Below are 12380 nucleotides of genomic sequence, written 5' to 3'. Positions count from 1 at the left end.
ATACGTTTTGCGCATGCACCTGACATATACTATATAATAAAACATTCTGATTGATGTATATGTGTATGTGTATATGTATTATTACAGAGAGAACATAATATTGAGGTTGTGTCTCTGAAGTCTCAGAAAGTCTCTGTATTTAATATTAATTTAATTATTTTAATAAAGATTAACAATAATGGTTCGAAGATGTATTGTTTGTGATATAACGTATTCATCAAAAAATAGTGTTTCTTTTTACTCGTAAGTATTAATGAAACAAATCGTAATGTCATAAAATGACATTCTATAAACAGTACAAGAAAGAAAAACATCAAAAATTTCAGTTTTCCAACAAATGAAAAATATAAAAAATTATGGATGGGTGTGTGCAATATAAGTGAAATCACGAAAGAAAGTAGAGTATGTTCACGTCACTTCAGTTCATCTCATTTGCAATGGACTAATAGATCTCGAAAAATTTTACAACCAAATGCAGTTCCATTATTATTTCTTGGAAAAAGAAAAAAGTATCTAAAAAGGTAATATAAGATATAATAAATATAATATAAAGACGAAAAAAATGTAATATGCAATTTTAATCGCTACAGAAAAGTTATGTTCTATATCTTATTAAAAAATGTTATTAATAATGTTTAGAAAAACCACTTTTCCAAAAAATTTTGCTTCAATAATATATATTTATTATTTTAGTATACAAAAACAATGTTTGACTGTTTCAAATATTGTATCAAACCTATCTTCTCCCTCAACGTCAGATGCAGAAAATACAAAAGAATCTATTTATAATCAAGAAGAAATGGAAATTACATTATCAGGGTATATTATTCTTTGCTCCTATGAAAATAAAAATATATATTTAAAATGTAGATTTATTTATAATTTTATTTTAATTGATTTAAAATATGTACATATGTTTTTATATTTTTGTTTTGTAGAGCTCAAGAGTCATCCATATGTAATATAGATGAAGCATCAACAATGACAGTAAATGAAAGTGAAAGAAAAGAAATTAACAGTGAAGAAGAGACATTAAATAAAAGTGAAAGGAAAGAAATTAATGAAGAAGAGAAATGCATGGAACCAATATCATTACAGTAATATATTTATTGTTTATCATAAAATATATTCTATATATATATATATATATATATATATATATATATATTATTTTATATATTATATGTAGAAGATATAGAAATATATGTATTATATAAAATGATTTTTTTAGCGAGTCACATAGTGCAAGTACAAAAATTTGGCGTCCTGCAAGAATTGGAGATTGTATAGCTGAACATTTCTCAACTCCACGCCGTGCTAAGTTATGCTTTGATGTAGCTATACGAAAAGTCTCCCAATATCGCAAACAATTAGATGCTTCTAGAAAGCGATTTAAAAGATTGCAATCAAAAGTGCAGACATTGGAGGATTTACTTTCAACATTACAAAAGAAACGATTAATCTCAGAAAATGCAGCTCAGATGTTACTGGTACACATCAAATCTTAATGTTATTAACATTTTATCATTAAATAGTTGTGAAATGTACAAAATGTTTCTATCAAAATTGATCATAATGAACATAACTTCTTAATTCTATAATTGCTCTTATAAGATGAACACTCATTAATTATTTAATCTCATTAGTTAATTAATTTAATTTGTTGTTAAACTAGGGCAATAAAGAATTAATGTGATATATAAAAATTTTCATTAAATCTTAAAAAAAGATAGTCTTAATAAATTTAGCATAAATTTATCTTTTATGATAAAGAGTGTAAAAATTTATATATATATATATATATATATATATATATATATATATATATATTCTATAATTGATTTATTATTATAAACTTCAGAAGATTTTATACAATCTATTAAATACATTTTTAATAATTAATATTTTATAGCTTCCACTTATATATAATTTAGTTTAAAATTTTTACTTTACAATAAAAACATTTTATCATGTATATGTGTATACAATGATAAATAATCAATTATATAGAAACTGTTTTTCAGATTTTACTACTACTTAATGTTTAAAATTTTAATGCAGTTTTTTGTGGATTTTTTACAGAGCTAATGAGAAAATTAATATATATTAGGTAACAATTATTTTTTAAATATAACTGTTATTTATTAATGAAAAAAGGAAATTTTTTATTAAGAAGTATTAATTTTTTCTATTTTCACATATAGACGACAACATCAGATTCGCTTTCAGAGATAATGAAAAGACATTTGTCGGGAGTCAAGAAAGCATCGTTTATTTCAGATTTAAGACGATTTGCTATCACTTTACACTTTTATTCGGCTAGAACTTATGCATATGTCAGAAGATCTTTTAATAACTTATTACCTAGCGAGCGTACAATACGAAAATGGTTTGAATCAATTGATGGCAAACCAGGCTTTACACATGAATCTTTTAATTCCATTCGGCAAAAAGTACAAGAAGGAGTTGTTATTGTTAACGTTGTAATTGATGAGATGGCCATTAGACAACATGTTCACTGGGATAGTCATAATTATTCTGGTTTTGTCAACTTAGGTTCTGATTTTACTTATGATCATGATGAATTAGATTTAGCTAAAAATGCTTTAGTATTTCTTGCCGTAGCTTTAAATAGTTACTGGAAAATACCATTAGGATATTTTCTAATTAATAGTTTCAATGCCATGGAAAGAGCAAATTTATTAAACATTTGTTTATCGTTATTACATGATACAGGATGTCATGTACATTCAATTACTTTGGATGGAGCCCCTGTCAATAAGTCTATGTGTGCACAACTTGGTGCTGTTTTTAACTTTAACACTTCTTTGTATACTTTTTATCATCCTGTAACAAGAGACAATATCTTTATTTTTTTGGATCCTTCCCATGCTATAAAGTTAATAAGAAATACTTTTGGTGAAAAAAAATTCTTTTTAATGAAAAAGGGGACATGATAAAATGGGATTATATTATCGCACTTTATAATAAAGAAAAAACGGAAGGATTAAAAGCTGCCACAAAATTAACTGGACGTCACATAAATTATTATAATGAAAAAATGAATGTTCGTTTAGCAGTCCAAGTCTTAAGCGAGAGTGTTAGCAAGGCATTAATATATTGTGCGGAGAAAAAATATGATGGTTTTGAAGGAGCTTTTACTACAGCAGAATTTTGTTCATTAATGAACCAAGCATTTGATATATTAAACTGTCGAAGTAAATTTTCTAAAAAACCTTTCAATCAGCCTATTAGTAATAATACAATTGAAAAATATTCAGAGTTTGTATCATTATTTAAAACATATGTTTCTAATTTAAAAGATAATACTGGCAAAAAAATCATACATTCAACAAGAAGTACGGGGTTCATTGGAATAATTTGTAGTTTAAAAAATGGACTTGAATTATATCAAACTTTGTACTCAAAAAAATATATTGAATATTTACTTACATATAAATTACTACAGGATCATTTGGAATCATTTTTTAGTGCAATCCGAAGTCGTGGAGGATTTAATAGTAATCCATCAAGTGTTTCATTTGAAAGTGCTTATAAAAAGTTGCTGGTACACCATCAAGTATCAGAATCAGCACATGCTAATTGTACAATATTAGATACGACATCAATATTACCTGTTTCCGTTCCAAAACATAAAAATGTTATTGATACTATTAATAACAATGAACAAATTGATTTAAATGCAAATGTTTTAAATGATCATGATTAACATATCTGCTATTCCTGTTTTAAGTACATTTGTCGAAGATGTCACAAATTATATTGCTGGATTTGTTGTGAAACAAATAAAAAAAAGAATATCATGTGCAATATGCGAAAAACAATTAGAAACAAATAATAGTACAAACTTATTATTACTTTAAAAAATAGAGGCATGTTAATTAAACCATCAAAAGATGTTAATTATATTTGTACATGGGCAGAAAAAATTATTAGAGAATATCAAAATGAAATTTAAAAAAAAAATATGAAACCTGTAATTATTAATAAAGTTGTACAACATGTATTACCTTATGTATTTCTCAATTTGAATCATCATATTCTTTCTCAAGAACCATTTAATAATCATAAAAAACAATTAATTGTATGTATAACAGAACATTACATTAATATAAGATTCCATCATTTAGGAAATACGTAACAAAGAACAGAGAAAGAGACAAAAATTAACAAAGTTAATTTTATTTAATCATGAATAAAAAAATAATATAATTTTTGTACATTGTATTTTTATTTCTATCTATCCTACTTATTTGCTTAATGTAAACAAGATTAAGATTTTATTTTATAGTATTTTTTAATTTTATGAAGAAATACAAAAACATTTTTTAAGTACTAAAAATTTTTTAAGTACTAAAAATCTTAAAATATAATGAACTTAACATATAGTATAATGTTATATTAATTATTTTTAATATTAATTATTTTTAATAGTATACAGTAGGTTTTAGATGAAAAAATATTATTAAAGTATAATTTAATTAAAATTTTGAAGAGAATGCTGTTATATAGCTTTATATATCTACATAATTTAAATTACACATATTTTTTATATCTATTTTTAAAACATTTTATTTAACAACACAAAACTTATATTATTATTGTTGCAGAGTAATAAAAATAAGTTATAACATTCATTTTTTGGCATAATATTTTTTATAAAAGTTGTAAATAATTTATTTCTTGATAAATCATATTATAAACTTAATCTAGCTTATTTAAAACTGACATGCGCAATGCATACTTCCGGACACTTGTAGAAAGAGAAGTACTAAAAAGTATGTTTCTCTCTCTAACCTCTTCCGGACACTGCTTCTCTAAAGAAACTATAGGCAATTGCCAGTCCATATCTGTAAGGTCTATGGATAATTGTTACTTTGTTTTTGTTTTTATTTTGTCACCATGTTATTTTCAACTTTTATCATGACACATACTAACAGTCATGGTTCGAACTCCGAAACAGTAAGAAGCCTTTAAGATCATTATGACTCTCGCAGAAGCAAATTTTGACATTCGCGTTTTAACAAGCAATTTTAATTATCATTGACTTCAACATTAGTTATTCATTCATTATTATCAATAGATATCGCGTTAGTACATACTAATTATTGTTTTTTTAAATACTCATGGAAATTTTAATAACTCATTTAATGTAGTTTTTCATTTCTTTATCTAATTTATTCCTATTAGCAGTATGAGATGGATTGACTCTGACACAGCTTGACGCAATCGATTTCAAATCAACAATTTCTCGCTTTCCAACGAGGAAGATGGTTTGAGTGGGGCGTTGGCGTTGTCTCTCGGCGTTACTCCGTTTCCTATCGTCGAAACGTATAAATGCGATCCGCAGAAGTATTTGAGGGCTTCTTATTATTCTTTTTCTACGCTCTGATGATCATTTAACATTTTGACTCAGTTATAATTGTAATTTACGACCAATTATGAACTAATTTAATATATTGTTTTTGTTTAAATATCATACTGAAGAAGACTAAGTTAAGTCGAAACGTTTGTGATCTTTTAATTAAATTAACTTATAATTAACTGTTTTATTTATTTTTATTTCTAACTTATTAATTTGCTCGTATTGTCGGCCCTTTAATGTTAATTTGATTATTATTGCATTGCAATACACGAGCTTTCTAATTATCATTATATCTGTTATTAGAATATCTAATTTAAATTTAATGATTCTACACCGTCTCATTCGAGTTATAGATTATTAATTATTAATTTAATAATATTTATATCAATAATTTGTATGTTAAGAAATATTATGTATATTTTACGTGAGAATAATATTTTAGAAAATATTTTAGACTGTTAAAATTGGCTGGAAAAGGTGAAACTCGAGTTGCCTGGGGGCAATAAAAGTGAAATCGTCCTGACTCACAAAGGGTCGCTCAGGGCAATAAAAGTGAAATCGTCCTGACTAGTGATGGTAGGCCGGGTGATTTTTTGGCGCATGCGCAGTAGAAATCGCAGAAAAGCAACGGTGTATCGGATAGTGGATTATGGGCGCCAAAGTTACATAAAACTAATCACTCGGTCATTAGCAAAATAGATTGGAATCCGGACATGATTTTGACTGGTCGAAACCTAATATTTTGCATAATGAAAAATATGTTCGAAAGAGAGAAATTGCCGAGATGTTCTTTATCAAGAAATTTAATAATTTAATCAACTTACGGAAAGACACGGATAGTTTAAACAACATTTACGACAAAATAATAAAGGTCACGTAGTTTCGTTTTCCTCTGGTTGTGTTTAGTTTCTTGACAAAGTTTGACACGGACGCATCAATTTCTCTCAAGTTCAAATCTAGTTAAATAACGTTTTTTGTTAATGTGATTTGTACAGTTTACAAGATTATCGTCTATGCCTGTTTCCTGATTATTATTACATCGGTATAAAAATTGTTCACACTTTAATTCGTTGAGCGTATTATGTATTCAAACCGTTAATTAATTAATTTATTTATAAATCTTTTCCAGTATATACTTGATAAGGACCACACTTTTTCGACTACACTTTTTTCAATCCTTTGATATCTTTTGATATATCCTTTGATATATTATTATAATGGAGCCTACTATTTCTAAAGGAGCTATTAAAAAGCGTCAAATTAGACAATTTCAAGCTGCATGGTTAGATGAAAATGTTTTTAAAAGATGGTTGGCTCCTCATACTTCAGAAGATAAAGCGCTTTGCATGGCTTGTAATAAAACTCTCAGTTGTCACAAAGCGGATTTAATTAAATATTCACAGAGGGTAAAACATATCGAGAATGTTAATTCTTCAGATTATAAAACCATCAATAATAATGATAATGATAATAATAATAATAATAATAATACATGGTCGCGTCAAAGATAGAGTCAAACGCGCAGAAATTAAATTAGCAGCTTTTTTCGCGGAACATAATGTCGCCTTTTCGATCGTAGATCATTTAATTCCGTTATTAAAAGATATTTGTATAGATCCTAAAATTGTGCAAGACCTTTCACTTGCTCGAAAAAAGTGTTCATCTATAATTAAAAATGTAATAGCTAAATGCGAAACAGAAAAAATTTTTGAGGATTTAAACACTAGCAGATTTTCTATTTTAATCGACGAGAGCACAGATATATCGGATACAAAATTAATGTGTATTCTTGTTCGATACATTTCTCCTTTGAGTAAAAAAATTACTACTAAATTATTAGAATTATACCCTTTAAATGCAACAGATTGTTCTGCAAGTAAAATTTTCGAGTCATTTAAAAATTGTATTGAAGAAAAAGAAATTCCAATTAAAAATATTGTCGGATTAGCATGTGACAATGCATCTGTTATGGTAGGATGCAATAATTCTTTTATGAGTCATTTAAAGTCAGAAATACCAAGATTAATAACAATGAATTGTATTTGTCATTCATCTGCACTTGTAGCAAGTAAAGCTTGTGAAAAATTACCTTCGTCTTGTGAACATTTGATTAAAGGAGTTGCTACTTATATTTCGAGCAGTGCAAAGAGAAGTGCAATTTTAGTTGAATTTCAGGATTTTTTTAATGCAGAACGACACAAAATATTAAAAATACAAAATATACACAAATATACACAAATATACACAAAATATAAAAAATTATTATCTAATACTAGATGACTTAGTTTTCACAAATGTGTCGTTAGACTTCTTGAAAATTGGGAAATCTTGAAAAATTATTTTGTTTTAGCTGTAATGGAAGATAAATTAAAATCTGCAGAGACTATTTTAGAACATTTAAATGATAATTCTATTAAAGCATATTTATTATTTTTGAAATATTCTTTGAATTTTTTTAACAGCTTTAACGCTTTGTTTCAGTCTCGTAATATTTTAATACATAAATTATATGATAATAGTCAACAAATAATGTTTCAGTTTGCTCAAAATTTTGTAAATTTTGATGTTTTAAATAATATTTGTAATTTAGATTTAAATGATAAAAATAACTTACAACACATAGATAATGTATATGTGGGACCAGAATGTGAAAGCTTTTTAGAAAATTTATCTTTGGAATGCGCGCATGAGATTAGATTAAAATGTTTAGATTTTTATATTACTGCAGTTCAAGAAATGCTGAAACGTTTACCGTGTACAGATATATTTTTTAAACAATTAACATTTCTAGATCCTCAAATTGCTTTATATAATGAAGGTAGAAATAAAATTAGAGATTTGACTTTTATTGCAACGCGAGTAGAACAAATTAATTTAACACAATTAGCTTTTGAATGGAGGATTTTGCCATCAATTTTTGATGAACCAAAGAAAAAAGAGTTAGCTTCTTTAGAAATAGATGAGATGTGGAAAAATATATTAAGTTCTAAAAATTTTGACGGGACAAAAATATTTCCAAATTTAGAATCTTTAGTTTTGATCGTTTTTTCTCTTCCACACTCTAATGCTGAGGCCGAAAGAATTTTTTCTATAGTAACAGATGTAAGAAATAAAAAACGAAATCGTTTATCTAATGATACAGTTTCCACGATTTGTATAGTTCGGTCTAGTTTTCAAGACGAAGGTATTAATTGTACAAATTTTGAAGTCGATGCAAGGCATTTAGAACTGCATAATACATCAAATTTATATGTAGAACAGAGCACAACTGATAGTTTATAATTTTTTAATATTTTTATATGTTAAATATTATTTTGCATGTGAGCTTTTGCATTATATATATTTCATATTTTGCCATTAGACTATGGAGCCATTTTCTTCAATGCATGCTGCATATATGTTATTATTAATTGTTATTATTTTTCAGAGTTTATATATTTATTTTCTATATTAATGTAAATCCTTATATTTCTGTGCAATATTTATGTGCAACATTTTTATTTTCTTTATGTTGAGTTTTTATTATTTTTAATAGATTTTAAAAATGTTATGTATAACTTAATTTATAACTAAAATTATTTAACAAATGTGATATGTGTAATTAAAATGTGATAAATTAATGTGATAATTAATATAATGGAAATTATTAGCATTTTAATTTTAGAAATTTAATATTATATTTAAGATTATAATTATAATAATAATTATAGTTTAAAAATTAATTATAAATATTCTTATATTATTTTATAAAGTTAATTAATTTTCTGTTTTTGTATATTATTAAGTACATTTTTTAATATATATATATAACATATTATTTCTTTATATTTATACATAAAAAAGATACCTATTTATTTATTTTATAAATGTATTTTTGTTTTATGAATACTGATAAGGTTTTTGGCAGCTTTCCTTATCCTTGCAACAAATATTCTATGATATTTCTGCCAAATAAATTATTTTTTGTTAATATAAAAATTGTGTTTTGTTTTTGTATCTTTTTCTTTTTTAGCTTAATTAAATGTTTGATAATAATATATATGATAGTGTGGTGTTGGTCGCTCGTAAAAATTTTCTAAAAATTTCCCTTCAGAAATTTATTTAAGGGCGACGAGTGACACACTTTTTTACTTTTACTAGATACTTCGGTAACGCCGCGTTCGCGGCGCATGCGCGAAAAAATCACCCGGCCTACCATCACTGGTCCTGACTCACAAAACAAAGGGTCACTCAGGACAATAAAAGGGAAACTCGGGTCACATCAGAAAAACAAGGATCGGGTAACAAAGGAAAACTTGCATGTGCAGGATTTCTTGAACAGAATATTTCAAATTTTCCACTTACTTGATATATTCTAAAATCCTGTAGAATATTTTTCACCACGTGGTTGATTATTTTCCACTGATTAATTACGCAGGCACATTGGATGACGTCGTACCTCGTGGATCCTTCTTGTGGAAAGTTATCGGGCGGTAGAGCTTGTCTTCGACGTCTATCGGTGTGAGTTGAGTTAGCCACTTAATTTCGCAATCACTATTTATCACTTTACCCGCGAATAGCAGTTCGTATTCTTTGTCGTAATGATCCGTCTACACGATATCGATATGTAGTCAGGATGCGGCACGGTGATATCTTGCTACTAATCGACGAAGTTGATTTTTCCTACCGGCACGGCATGTCTTAAACATTGTAAAAATTGAAAATCATATTCAGATTTGTGATATGAATTAAAATATCTAATTTAAGTTTAATGATTCTACATCGTCTAATTCGATTAGTTATAGATTATTAATTATTAATTTATTAATATTTATATCAATAATTTGTATGTTAAGAAATATTATGTATATTTTACGTAAGAATAATATTTTAGAAAATATTTTAGACTTTAAAATTGGCTGAAAAATGTGAAACTCGAGTGTTGCCTGAGGCAATAAAAGTGAAATCGTCTTGACTCACAAAATAAAGGGTCGCTCAGGGCAATAAAAGTAAAATCGTCCTGACTCACAAAACAAAGGGTCACTCAGGACAATAAAGTGAAACTCGGGACGCATCAGAAAAACAAGGGTCGGATAATAAAAGTAAAACTTGCATGTGTAGGATTTCTTGAACAGAATATTTCAAATTTTCCACTTACTTGATATATTCTAAAATCCTGTAGAATATTTTCCACCACGTGGTTGATTATTTTCCACTGATTAATTACGCAGGCACGTTGGATGACGTCACACCTCGTGGATCCTTTTCGTGGAAAGTTGTCGGGCGATGAGCTTGTCCTCGACGTCTATCGGTGTGAGTTGAGTTAGCCACTTAATCTCGCAATCACTATTTATCACTTTACCCGTGAATAGCAGTTCGTTATTCTTTGTTGTAATGATCCATCTACGCGATATCGATGTAGTCAAGATGCGGCACGGTGATATCTTGCTACTAATCGATGGAGTTGGTTTATCTTACTGGCACGGCATGTCTTAAGCATTGTAAAAATTGAAAATCATATTCAGATTTGTGTTGTCTTGGCAATGATTTAATGTGCGACGATCCTCACTATCAAGGATTGCCTTAGCTGTGTTGCGAGCGGTTGTCCTCTCAGAACAAACACCACGAATCCGAATTATTAATTCTGATGTTTAATTATTTTTCTGATTTTCTGTAGGCGGCGAGCGGTTCATCCTCTCTGAGTCACTTCAAATTCGAAGTCCCGATTTAATTATTATAATAAATTTATTAGCACATGCCTGGATAAGAATATATTTATATGTTAATGTCGCGTCGCGTGGGATATGGATTTATTGAATTAGAATTCCTTTCAAATAATCACAAGATTTAACACGCACTAATATATATTTCTAAATTAATACACACAATGTAATATATTTAAACTAACACTTAAACTTGAGAATGAATTTATAAATGAACTTAATAAACTTTAAAATTAGAATTAGAATTAGAGTTAGAGTTAAGATACATTTATTAAGATTTAGAGTTAGAGTCCAGCTTAGGACTTGTCGGTTCGGTGTCGCGAGTTAGACTGACTGAGTCTAGGCCTGCTCTGAGGTCCCTCAATTTCGGCTCAGCCGCTACGGCGATCGAGAGTGGGGAGCTCCTGAAGTAATTGAAATCAAAATTTCAAATATTTGAAGCAGATCAAATATTTATCAATTCATTTGTCAAACTTGTTCTATTAATAATTTATTAAATAAATTAAAACATCAGAAGTTTGTTTATTTGTTACACTTTTATTTGTTAGACAAAAAATTTTTTTTGGCTAATTTTGGTCGATTACATTATTTCCAATGAACCTTTGATTAATTGACTAGCGATATTAAGATAATTTATAAAATTAAAAAATCAGTATTAATAGAGAGATAGAGATAAGACAAAAAGGTTGCAAAATAATCTTGTTAGTAACAAATATCTCTTCAACTTGAAGAAATGGCCAATCTTTATTCTGCTAGAAGAGGAAATTCTTCTGCGAATTGATCTGGCTTTGATATAGTAAAATTTCCTCTTATTTTTTTGTTATCTTTTCCTGCTTTGACAATAACATTTAAACTTTCATGTATTTTCAAACAGATGATGGAGCTTTAATTGTAACAAGAAATGAAATGACATATATATGCCATAGGAAATAACAAAAATCAATTAGGGATACCATATAGAGATAATATATTACAGCTAACAAAAGTAGAAATCTTAAATAAAATTTGTAATAAAAATATAAAGAAGTTCTTCTTTCAGAAGAAGGAGAAGTATGCTCAAAAATTATAATGTTAAAATTATATAAAATGTTTTTATACATATTATATTATATTTTATAAAGTATTGTGTGTATGATAATGTTATAAAAATAAGTTTTATTATATATAAGTTTAAAATTTGAAGCACAATGTTTGAAAAATATAATTACCTTTTTAAATAAAGTGTATAGATAAAAAGATTTAACTTTGAATTTCAAACTTTAGAAGAATTTTATGATATTTTCTTATCTTTA

The 12380-nt window shown here is 27.1% G+C and overlaps 1 long non-coding RNA gene across 1 annotated transcript; it reads right to left on the bottom strand.

The window, feature by feature from the left end:
- Positions 1-3466: 3466 nt before the first annotated feature.
- Positions 3467-11126, bottom strand: LOC112639593. The gene is made up of 3 exons (XR_003123583.1): positions 10524-11126; positions 9731-10065; positions 3467-3635 (listed from the first exon to the last, which is right to left on the bottom strand). It is a non-coding gene; the product is annotated as an uncharacterized LOC112639593 (long non-coding RNA).
- Between the last annotated feature and the right edge of the window lie 1254 nt (positions 11127-12380).

Source organism: Camponotus floridanus, unplaced genomic scaffold, assembly GCF_003227725.1.
Source record: "Camponotus floridanus strain SB8 unplaced genomic scaffold, Cflo_v7.5 scaffold77, whole genome shotgun sequence".
Taxonomy (NCBI): Eukaryota; Metazoa; Arthropoda; class Insecta; order Hymenoptera; family Formicidae; genus Camponotus; species Camponotus floridanus.
Note: the sequence above shows the minus strand (reverse complement) of the source record. Positions and strands in the feature narration are given on the sequence as shown.